The following is an 11,217-nucleotide window of genomic DNA, read 5'->3' as shown; positions in this document are numbered from 1 at the left end:
GTATGTAATTTTTATCTTGTTGTCACGATATATATATTTTTTCTGCTGCACTTCACTCTTTCAGACCGCGTGGTGCACGTGATGAGTGAGGGTCTGTTTTCCCCATTGTTTTCGTCACTCATGCCTCTCTCTGTCCGTCTGTCTTCATCAGGAGACTGTTGTTAAAGAATAGAGGTCTGATTTCATTTGCACAGTTTTCTATGTTCATCTCAATGTCATTATCAAAGCGCCTTGTCAAACAGATTGTACCAGGGTTGTGCTGCGACATGGAATAACAAAAACGGTATCCTGATTAGCATATACTGATTAGTGTTTGCTTTGAATATCCTGAAAACATTTTACCTGATTCTCCACAAAAACAAGACCAACTTCCGTATCATCAGTTCACTCCTCACTGATGCAAACATGTCCTTTATTTTAGGAAGGACTGGTAAAAGTCAAACGTCTAATTTCTGCATATGACTGTGTGCATGTGGTTTTGAAGTTTAGGGTATGTGGATTCTTTTCTCAACATGACTTTCATCTGCCAATCAGATAAAAAGCTCTTTTTAGACTCTTTCAAGTCAGATAGGTGACAGATGGAGCTCTTCAGTGGGAAACCAAGTTCATTTTAGTTCACACATAGAGTCAAAACAACAAACACCAGGCGTGCTATTTGCTGAGAGATGCTCAGAAGAATGTTTGAATAATAGAAATGATGAAAACAGGTGGGAGAACAAATCATATTAATTAATGATAAACAGTGGAGAGGTGAGCGCGTGTCAGCGCAGCACAGATGCCTCAGTGAGAGTGTGGATACATTGTTTGATTTCAGATCACAGGGTGAGAAAAAGCCTAATGGAAAGAAATACAGAATATGAGTAGGAGTAAGAGGAATCAGCGAGGGCAGGTGCACAAGGGTAAAGGACAATAAAAAAAAAAAAGCATCAAATATCTGCCAAGTCTAGTCGGCTGAATCTGTAGCTGGAGAGGAGAAAAAGCATCTCTTTCAGCCTGTAATGATGAGACTGAACCAGCAGATAATGGTGTCATCAGGAAGACCAGGAAACAGTTCTGCAGAGAAAACTTATTTACCAGCTAAAATGTATATTAAGATACACATATTCATTATTAACCAGTTGCATATTAGAAGGATATTGGCTCTTTATTAATATGGTCATGCAGAAGTAGGCATTAATAAGTGCTTTATAATGACAAATAAAAAGCCAGTATGCATGGTAATAAGGACCTAGGTCAGTTGACTATGTGTGCCTTAATATAGAGTGTTATCATTTGCTGTGTGTGGACTTGCAAGATACCAGCAAAAGATTGATCTGATTTCCAATTTTATGTCCATTTTGTTGTGAGATTGTGTCCAAAAGTGACTACAGTGTCATTTTCTGAAGCTTGAGGCAGATAATAATGTTTCTGTGCAAACATAGAGCAGAATGTACTTGTAAGGCCATATGAAGTTAATCCATTTCTCTATCTCTCCATGTGACATTGATGGACAGAGGTGGCATGAGGGGCTTCAAGGCGCCAAACAGATTGAAGGTCAAGAGGATTTCATTATTCCACATCCAAGCAATGTGGATGATGTGATTTTCTTTTCTTTCTCTTTGATTATTTAATTTTGCTGTCAGCAATCATACTTTTTTCTTCTTCCAGCTGCACTTGGATTTTATCTGTGAATGTGTTTGTATGTGTACGTGCTCGTGCAATCATGTGTGAGGACGATTTCAGGATTAACAGTAAATGAACACTGCCTTTGTGACCGTAATTATGAAGCCAGAAGTACTGACACAAGCTGCTCCATAATTTACATCATTGTCACAACAATGCACTTCCTAAACCATGATTTTTGGCAGATGGCGTTTCTTTTCGAAACATTTTTCATTTCAGTCACTCTGTATCCAGAATTGATGTGCTGCCACCCAGTGATTTTTGGCTGCTCTTGTGACAGAGAAGAGATGAATGCTGATCAAATTTTGGCTTTCATCTTAGAAAAATAAATGAATGAGTAAAATTTGTTGAAATAATGAAAGCATTGAATTGTAGCAACTAGGACGAACTTTCATGCTGACTTTGTGATACTACATTTTGTTTAATTCCTATAATTTTCTTTTACTAATGATCTGCTGGTAGAAATGCTCCTACTTTTGTCAATGCTTAGTTACCTTGTGGGTACTATAGAACAGAGTAGAGTTTAAAGCCTTTCACCTTTGCTTTGTATGCATGCTTATTACTGGAAACTGTATTTATCCTGCCTTTTGTGGTACAAAGACTTAGTTGATTAGGTTGAGAAGTGCTAGAGGAATACAATATAAACATGCTGTATGGTCAATCTGCATTGACAGCTCTGATACATTACTTCTCAGTGAACTTGGACTCTAGCTCCATTATTAATGGAGACAGTAAATGCAAGAAGGGCATTTTATTTGTTAAACCTGCATTGACTGATATTTTGGCCACTTGGAGGCAATGGAAACAAGCTGGAAACACAAGGCTGACATCACTTTATAAGTTGACTTGGTGAACTTGCTTAGTAAGACATTTATTCAACATTCAACATTTATTCGGAGTCTTGTCTCTGGTCACCTGACGAATTAAGGGCCAATATTCACTCCTCTTTTAGCTTTGTTTTGGCCTCCACCTACTTCTGAGAGAATATCTTACTAAAAAGAATTGTCCCAGCTGTCTCTGACGTGTGTTAATCACTTTTACTGTCCCCTGGAAACAGTTTCCGTTGTTGTGTGTGCTGCTTGCAGCATTTCTGCATTTGATTGTTTTCTGTTTTTACAGTGTGTTATTTGTTTGTTTTTCTCACTTTGTGTTCTTTATAAATGCTGTGCATGTGTTGTCAAATTAGTAAATGATTTCCTTATTTGCTTAACTTTAATTTTGTCTGCATGTGCTCTCTTAAATGACAGTCTGTTGAGCCACGATATATGTCTTTGTTTGAGACATGAAACAGTTCAGAAAACCAGGGTTTTACAAATGGGAGAAATTTTTGTCAAATATTATCTGTGTTTTTTTGTTTTCCCATGGTTTTGTGTCCAAGTGACTAATGGGGACCCCAATTTTTGAAATTGACAGGCTCAGATTGTTATTCTAAGTGTCTGATAACATTATGGAAATGATTCCTTTTTGTTATTAAAATCCTTTTTGTTTAACCAGTATCCTTTTCGTCAAAGCCACCAGACTGCATTTACAGAGGCTGCAATTTATCATCGTAACACTCACTTCAATCAAACAGAAACAGACTAAAACTCACCAAAACCTTCTTGGTTTGTGTTACACTGTTCAAACAATCACCACTAACTCTGGTTTGGGTGAAATAAATCCTTAATTCATTGAGTTAGATGTGAAACAGGGGTGGACATCAGTCTCCTGATGAGGGGAACGCTGTGTAGAGCCGGAATATTTTCGTATCTAACTCAGGAATTATTTTCACTGGATGTTATGACTAGAGGAATTTCAGTATGTTAGACTTCAGCAGATTTCTCCAGTGAAAAACTGTCATTACCGGATAACGGAAACCCTGTGAAATTTTAATGTTTGACTCATCTACAGCACACACAGGATAACGACTAACATGACATAAGAATATTTGTTTTTAACAGTTGTAAAATTCTTTAAAGACTTAACACCTAATAGCGAATACGAAGCTAATCTGCAGCTAAACAGACACAAAAAGTGACTTAATTAAGATCCTCATTCTCAAATCAAGCTGAAAATGACAAAGCATAATGACGTCTCAAAACTAAAACTCGAAGAAGTTGTGAATATGCTCGCGTTGTAATCAGCCAATCCAGCAGAATAACAACAGCCGAAAGAATTAAGACACAATGAGGGAAAATGAGGCATCAAAAATAGACGAGAAAAAGAGAAACAAAGAATAGATGTCAATCAAAATCAGCATGACTCGAATACGTTTCTGCTAAAGCAAACACTGAGGCAGTGTGTTCCGAATATTGAAAAATATGATTTAATTAAAAGACAACTTTGTGTTAGACTTAATGGATGTGAAAAACTTTACAACTGCAGTCATCATTTGGCTGACTGCAACATTTATTTAGCTAACAAGACAAGGTATTGACTGAGTATTGACAGCTCATATATCATCTGTAAGACTAAGACTCATGGACAGGTGTGCGTGTGCATCTGTGTATTTGTGTGTGTGTGTGTGTGTGTGTGTGTACAATTTGTACACACAGTGATATTGTGTTTTCAACTTTCACTGCTTTCACTGTGTATACTGCTGTATATTGACCAGTGTGCGTTCATGTGCACATATACTCACTTTCTAGCTTTGGCAAATGTATACACACGGATGGCCTGTGAAAACAGAGTACATAAGATCCTGTCTATTTCTCTCTCTCTCTCTCTCTCACACACACACACACATACACCTTTTCTTGAGATTTTAGGGCAAATGTGCCAATAATTTGTAGCAGCTTCACTTACATTGGTCAAATGCAAACAGTGCAAAGCACTAGTGAAGTTGGGTATTTCACAATTTTTTTGGCACAATTTGGCATTTTTGATATTTAGAACCTACTGTGAGCATAAGGATGAACAGCAGAGAAGTGGGTTACGTTGCAGTAGTGGCCTGAGAATTTTCATTGAACATTTTCATATATAGAATCTGGGTCACCTTACTGTTGTGATCCAAGCCAACGACAGCTGCTGCAAACTTTTCAGAGTCACCTTTCAAGCTTACTGGGGGGGCGAGTGTCTGATAGTCAAAGCACAGGCTTTAGTGGAGACTTCATTTCAAACACACACTGTTTTTGATACTGTACAAAAATACATGAAGGACATAATGATGCAATACATGAGTAGTTTAGAGTGTGGTATGTGAACTCAAGCCCCATGTGAGCAACAGCACTTAGAAGATGTAAAAATTAACTGCAATAACAGTCATCAAAGCAGTCAACTATGGTGCGGAGAGACTCTTTTCCACACTATGGGATCAGCCTTTTAAACTGGGGATGCAGCAGGCCCAGATCTGTCCCAGTGCAGCAAATGGAATGTCTGCATATGTCTGCAAAATAGTAAAAGAAGTGAAAAAGCAGCCAGCAGGACAGCATGGATGTGATCTTATTGAAGAGCTGCTTATGGTCCAAAGTGGAGCAGGATACTCTGTTAAAAGCTTTTATTCACCGAGTAGATACTTCTGGTATCTTGCCAAAGAACTATCTATCAAATAGCATCAATACTGCGTGAGGACAGAGATAGGCCTTTCTGTGATGGTGGTGCAGAGCTATGCCTGTTTCTCATGGTTGTGTCAAACCGTGCAGTGCTTAATGGAATAACAGCACTGCACCCCCAGGTCGGTTAGGAGACTGATATTTTGGATGAATGGTGGTTACTGGCCTTGGTGCTTGGCTGCTAAACGATTGCTGGAGGAACAGACTGTGCAGTGTCACTGTGGACAAGGGACATGTTCCATACACAAGATAAATATTTATTCTAATGTGCCATGCTGTGACTGATACAGCAAAGTTTTTCAAGTACTAGATGAGGCCAGTTTTACTTCTTGCCTCTAACAGCATTTAATTACTTGAATCCAATGCAGTAAATAATAAAACAAATTTTGATTTTAGAACTGTGCGTTCTGTCAGTTTTGGCATATTATCATGTTATTGTTACAGTTCTTACAATGACTTCTTATATCACTGTAAGGAACCTGTAAAATGTTTCATCCCCCAAAGACTTTCAGTAAAGTGTTGCAATTTTGCAGCGTACTGATCGGTTGCACATTCATTTAACATACAGCATATGTGGATGATCACACAGTAATGATGAAGCAGCTTACAGTGCCATAGGTGCATACAGCACATACAAAGCATGGGTGCCCAAAGTGGGAACAAAATCAAATAAACCTGGATAGCAATACTGCTGCTCTACTCACTGAACTATATGGTTTCACCATACATAACCAAAAAAGTGATAGAGCATGTATGTTTTTATATCATCCTTGACCATCTATCGAATTTTACTGTGCAATCTGCAGCTCTAAGACCAACTACTTGGTTCTGTCTGGCATCCAAATCGCTGATACCCCAACTGCTCCCATTAGTAATGTTGCTGGGCAGCATGCTCTCTTCCAGCCCCTCAGAGTTTTAGGCTGATTTTCATTCATTCCAAGAAGCAAAAGTTGGATCACTCCAGGCTTAAAGTCACAGATGCTCACGCTGCCACAACTTTGCCTCAGACAAGCATTCGTTCAATGAGCCTTTTTAGCATAAAACAGGAGGGCAGGGGTAAAAATTGGTGTTTATCTTGATGATATCTTGGAGGTCTGCCGAGACTGAAATAAGATACTTGCAGCTTTTAACATAACCTGTTCATTTCTGCCTGCATCTCTTTTTACCATTCTTTCCTTGGAACATTTAAAACTGACCCTCTAGTCACTTGCCTCAAGTTAGCAGTTCAGTGTATGTGTTTCACAAAAAAAGGCTTCTAGTGGATTGCAGTTGAAAATCTTTGCAGAATAAAACAAATCTTTAACCTGCAGTCATATTTAGCTTTTTCCTTTGTTCACTGCATAACCAAACATGTTGCGCTAATCAATTTGCTATACACACAGTTCAACACTGATACTGTTTGAAGCACTGGTATGATATTAAGGGTCAGCAGAATTATCTCATACTGCAATATCTAAATGCAAAAAAGCATTGGCACAACTAACACTCAACTGGTTGTGTACTGTGCACACTCTGCACAGCACACAACCAGCGGAAAAAGAGAGGTTTTTGCTAGTTTCTGATAAGTTGGTTTTTGCTGAAGAGGTACTTGACAGTTGTAAATAGTTTTCCTCCTTTGTGGCCCAAATTTACTGAGCATCTTTGGAATAATAGAGTTGGTGGCTGTTTCTCTAAAAAGTGCTCAGTAATCATGGCATTATTCAGAGTACAATAGCATTCCTTTAAATAGAGGCGGCATGTGAGTAGCATTCACTGATGGAGGGGTTGTGATTAGAGAGAAGAAGAATGTGATTTTCTTCATTAGAATGGACAGTTTTGTTGCTTTGCAAAGTTTTTCATTCCTAAAAGCCTATGCATCAGAAGATGGAAAGGAAGATAATGAGATAGAAGGGGGTGGTGGTGGAAAGAGCTTTTACCAGAAGCCTGAGACACAGAATGGGAGAACAATCAAAAATGAGAAGTGAATGAGAGACTGACAGTAAAAGAAGGAGGGGGACACTAACTCTCATTTGTCAGGTCATTTGTAAAGATTTCTTAGACTGAAAGACTGAAGAAAGAAACAGAAAAACAATGATCTGCTCTCTGTGAGCTGCTTGTTACTTTATTACAGCTTGCGGAACCGATTAATCAACATAATGCATTTAACCAATTATGCTAGATTTGATCTGGCTGCAGAGCTAATTCAATAGAGATCCTTGGTGATTTACGAGGGCCAGTTTATTGTTGTGCTGGGTTGGGAGGTCCGATGTTCCACTGGGAGATGACTAAGGGCCTGTAAGGAGACCTCAGGAAACATCTAAACTGACATCTCTCAACAGAAGACAACAGAAAACAACTTGAAAAATATCTGACAACCTTAATAGCTTTCTTTTTTCTTTTCATCTCTTAACCCAGAGACCCACATGATCATATTCTAGTAAAAGACAAAATTGTAGTCCAAAAAAAAACAAATTTGAGCCAAGAATAACATGGATAAAATGAAATTATGTTGTAATAACGAATGCTGTTCCTATAACATACAAAGACAAAGTGAGATAAAGGTGGAATGGGATAAGAAGAACTGTTTTGTGAAACATGGCTGTATGTTTTTTTCCAGAAGCTCTATTTGGGATTGTTGCCTAAAGAATTTGTGTACAAATACAACGTCAACTTATTATTTGGAGATTTTGACTAAATATTAATTGAGCCTGTGTTAATTGAGCCAACTGAGAAAGCAAATGCTAGCTTGCTAGCATCAATATTTTCTATTCTGAAACACACAACAAAGACAGTCATGTCTACATTTACAGAGGAGGTTTAATATATCCTTTTTTTATTTTTTTTTTGTCATGTTCCCCCCCGCCTCTCTTGGTCCCTATCACCTGTGATGTCTTTTGTTTTAATTACTGTGAGCAGCGCTTTCCAGATGGTTTCCTGTAATATTCTGTATAGTGTCCCATGGTAATAAGTCTGCAGTCCTATTGATCTGTTGTGGCAGGAAGGGTTGGACTAGATTCAGACAGCCTCTCTAGCATGAACAAAATATAGTTCTAATCTAGCTTTCTCAGCAGTACTTAAAAAGGGTGGTTTTGTCATGAGTGACATCTCTTTTCTGTCAGTATAGTTATACTGATGACTGAAGTAGCCTACATTTCTTAACTACTGTCACTGTTTCGCTGGCAAAATGCCGTACTATTCTGTCAATGTGATTTACAATGTTGCAAGGGCATTATGAAAGTCTTTTACACCATAATGTTGTGTTTTATTAGCTAAATTATACATGCTTTGATGTAAATGCATGCATAAATAAAGAAAATCACATCGTATTGAAAGACTATTGTGACTCTTGCAGAAAATTCCTTCCAACAATATATATAAATGGAAAATCTGAAACAAAATATAAATATCAACAATATTGATTTTTTCCCTAGTATTGTTTTTAATAATTAATGAACTTGTAAAAAAAAAAAAAAAAAAAAAACATTTTTGCGCTAACAGGTGCAACATAACTAACAGGCAGTCTGGCCTATACTTTATATACACACTGTCCAATAAAACATGAGCAAAAACACATCCCTCTTTGGGATTATTCTACTGTTTTCTTGCCTCTTCTATCTTGTATCCACACAAGCAGCCTCCTTCTATTACACACAGAAAAATAAACATAAACATGGTCAGACTGTGGCCAACAGCTTTTCCAAGATCTGATTAGAAAATTCTACCATTCTGTGTTACAGCTGTGATTGTCATAAAATCGTAGCGTTGCTTGCCTATCTTTTCCAAGAACTCAGAAGGCCCATCTCAACTTGTCATGACCACCAAGGTCACTCAGAGGACACAACTAATACATTTTTCAAGCCTGTTTGTAATTTGCTTTAGATTCAGTCGCTAGCATTTCTCTTTTAATAAATACAATTTGTGGTGGATTTTTTGCATAATACATTTTACTCATGTAAGCCTTTAACTGTATTGGTGTGCAGGGAAGGTGCAGGGAAATAGACAGTTATATATGATTAGAAACAGCTGAGTGTTTTCCATGATTGCTATTTTATAGTAGGTAAATGGCATTAAGGCTTTTCAAAAAGATATGACTGGTTGTGTGACTTCATGTGAGAAAAACACGACTCCCAGTCTCTTCCTCCCCCTCTCTCTGTTCCTGTCCTTCTTCTCTTTTAACATCTCAATCATTTACTCTATCATTTTGTTCAATCATCGTTCACTTTTTCCCCCACTGTGAATTTTTTTCATCTGTATACCTTCATATGCAGACCCCCCCCCCCCCCCCCACACTCCATTATCTCTGTTTCTACTCATCCTTTGCCTGGCTAATGTGCCCCCTCCACTCCAATACATGCTCAAACACTTAAGCGCGCGCACACACACACACACACACACACACACACACACACACAGACCATTCAGTTCCGCCAGCTTGTCGGAGTGTGACTGATTGATTACTACCCAGAAGGCTTGGCTTTGTTGATGTCAGAAACAGGACAGGTACCCCAGACCACAGGGGGCACAGAGAAGATTGATGTCTCTCTTCCACACCCCCCCCCCTTTCTTTCTCTCACTTTCTCTCTCCATCCCCATCTTTATTGCGAGCCACTCACACTTTCACACGTGCACACTCATTGACCCCCACTAATCACTATAAGGGCTTTTATTGCAAGTATAGCCAAAACATGTCATTTTTTCAGTTGTAAATTCTGCTGTCAGTTGTAAATTGCAGTCACTCATGTGTTCATGTATGTTAGTTGGATGTCAGTGCTTGTCCAATCACAAGAAGGCATGTAAATTATGTTGGTACTTGACCAATTACTCTCTTGGGTGTATAATTTTCTCAGTAAGGGAAACACATGTACAGTTACAAGTGAATGTAGTTTGGATGTTCCACACATAGTTCTCGTGTAATTGCCTGATATCAGACAGAATTCTCAACTCGTTACACTGTTTCCGTCCTCAGTCTGACATTGACACCCTTTCCATGTGGATTTGATTTTCCCTAACCAATCCCTAGAGACCAATCCGCCTGAATTTAATGTCATTTTAAGTCGACAATGATGCGTAGCCATGCCCACATACTACTTTTGCCAAGGCTTAAGAGTGAAGTGAAATAAAAACGATGCTGGGTGAAGAACATCCCGATAGCAGCGTTTATCTTGTTTATAGCTGTCGCCACTATTATTACTCCTTCTTGCTCCCGTCACACAACTTAACAACAGCTGATTGACTAATCGTAAGTCTCCCCGTGGAGCTCACTGGATCGTCTGCTCTTTCGGATGTGAAACTGGTCTTTCATGTCATGATGCTCGGTGGTGTGGATAGATTTGAAGGTCCGGGTCCAGGCAACCAGTAAGTAGTTATGTTTAGAACAACAGTACCCTGTGTGAAGAAGAACACAGACCTCTCTTTTATGTGATTGAGGCCAATCCGACAGCACAGTGGGGCTGCCAACACAGTGTGCTCCGGAAAAAAAAGCAGAAAACAAATGGGGTTATGTAAAAAAAGATGGACCTGCTCAACTGTAGTGCAATGTGGCATCATCCAGCAAGGCCCTGCGTTGCTGCACGCAAGCAAACATTCCTGGTTCATTACTTCATAATGCGAATGATGTATTATTACAATTTATCCTGCAACCAAAAAAAAAAAAGAAAACAAAGCCACGTTGGTCATTTTACAGATGAGTAAAATCCTGCTGTGCAGAGCTTTTGCATCAGATTCAATGATCACTTACCCAAACTGGGCTCCCTAGATCATATTTCATGGCACCTTGAACTACATGTCACCACCAGTACAGCGGTTCTTTTAATGCTGGGCTGATTTCGGTCGGAACATGGCGCAAATGCAGCTGGCTGGTCTCATGCTTGTTTTTCTCAGATTGATTGTACTTACCTGCACATGTGCTCCTTCCCCTTTGCATTTTTTCCTCCACTTTTGTGATCAAAAGGTTCAGTCTCACTGATAAAAGGTGCAAGGTTTACTTTTATGTGGTGGGTGTATTATTGTGAGGAACCTTGTGAACCTTTGTCATCTCTAATCAGCC

Source organism: Chelmon rostratus, chromosome 5 (assembly GCF_017976325.1).
Source record: "Chelmon rostratus isolate fCheRos1 chromosome 5, fCheRos1.pri, whole genome shotgun sequence".
Lineage (NCBI taxonomy): Eukaryota > Metazoa > Chordata > Actinopteri > Chaetodontiformes > Chaetodontidae > Chelmon > Chelmon rostratus.
This window is presented reverse-complemented; position numbering follows the sequence as displayed.